Raw genomic sequence first — 1,456 nt, 5'->3', positions numbered from 1 at the left:
TCATGAGGTTTCTTTTTCTTTTTCTTTTTTGAGGCAGAGTCTTGCTGGAGTGTAGTGGCACAATCTTGGCTCACTGCAACTTCCACTTCCCAGGTTCAAGCAATTCCCCTGTCTCAGCCTCCCAAGTAGCTGAGACTACAGGGGAAAGCCACCACACCCAGCTAATTTTTGTATTTATAGTAGAGACGGGTTTCACCATATTGGCCAGTGTGGTCTCAAACTCCTGAGCTCAAGTGATCCACCTGCCTCGGCTTCCCAAAGTGCTGGAATTACAGGCTTGAGCCACTGCACCCAGCCATGTTGTCACCATAATGATATCTTTTGATGAACAGAAATTCTCACTTTTAATGTCAAATGTATCCATCTTTTCTCTACCCCAAGATCAGGAAAAGAATCCCTTAAATTACCTTCTTAAAAACTTTCACGGTCTTGCTTATTACATGTAGGTGTCTGAGAGGCCTATAACTGGCATTTGTGTTCCATTTGTCTGTTTGTCCATCCTTGTACGGACACAGTATCCTGATCACTGTGGCTGTACAGTAAGCGTAGCCGACCAGTCTACCAATTCCTCTCACGTGATATTCAAGTCAATAAACTGAGCTCACTGAGTGCCACTTGAGGACGGGCAATTTTCTAGATGCAGCAGACACAGAATAATACAGCAGAATGTGTGTTCTCACAACAGGACAGTGTGGGGAAGTCAATAAATTAGTGAGAGAATAAGATTATTTCAGATAAGAGGAAATGGGAAAGAGTTGAGAAGTTTGGCGGTGGGTGAGGCACCCTTGGCTTGGAGATTTTGGGTCTGACATTTGAACTAAGTCTCAAGTAATGAGGAAGCCATAGAGCCCTGTAGGGTCCAGCCTCATATGTTAGTGACATGGAGGAATCCCCTCAGCAGTGCCATCCCCATTGGTGCCTGACGCTTTAGCCACGTTCTTGACAGGATTGTTTTCCTCACCTGCAGATTGCTGTAGAATTTAATCCTCCACAGTGTCACCTCCCACCTGTGAGATCGTGGCGTATTTCTTCATATGTGTGTGATGCAGACCAGCACAAGGCAGTCCTCCAGTGGGAAAGGTGCTGTTTGCATTTAGAGATTTCTTTCCTCTAGGGTTTCAGGTTTGGGGACAGCCTTTGATTCCAGGGGAGGTAGGAGCCGGCGTCTGCTGAAGGCACCCATACAGGCCCTGTCCCTCCTAAGCCCTGGGCTTAGACACCTCTAGGTGTCTGATGCCATTTAAAGTGTTTTTCCCGAAGGGGTCCGAAGCTTGATCCAAGATGGCCGTTTAGGAACAGCTCAGGATTGCAGCTCCCAGTGAAAGCGCAGAGGGTGAGTGGACGCCGTGTTTTTATTGCCCACAGACTAGGAAATTCCCGGGCAGAGGTGCTCCACGGTCACCAGCGCGGCTGTTTCGGCCAGCGCGGCTGTGCCGGCCAGCGCCGCTGCTTTGCC

General features: G+C 48.5%; 1 protein-coding gene and 1 long non-coding RNA gene across 3 annotated transcripts in view; both read left to right on the top strand.

The window, feature by feature from the left end:
• ARHGEF4 (Rho guanine nucleotide exchange factor 4) overlaps nucleotides 1–1,456 on the top strand; it is a 218,481-nt gene that overhangs the window by 94,230 nt on the left and 122,795 nt on the right. The gene's annotated exons all lie outside the window — the stretch shown is intronic.
• LOC108295377 overlaps nucleotides 1–1,456 on the top strand; it is a 14,543-nt gene that overhangs the window by 3,533 nt on the left and 9,554 nt on the right. The window lies entirely within an intron of this gene.

Source organism: Cebus imitator, unplaced genomic scaffold, assembly GCF_001604975.1.
Source record: "Cebus imitator isolate Cc_AM_T3 unplaced genomic scaffold, Cebus_imitator-1.0 Scaffold635, whole genome shotgun sequence".
Classification (NCBI taxonomy): domain Eukaryota; kingdom Metazoa; phylum Chordata; class Mammalia; order Primates; family Cebidae; genus Cebus; species Cebus imitator.
Note: the sequence above shows the minus strand (reverse complement) of the source record. Positions and strands in the feature narration are given on the sequence as shown.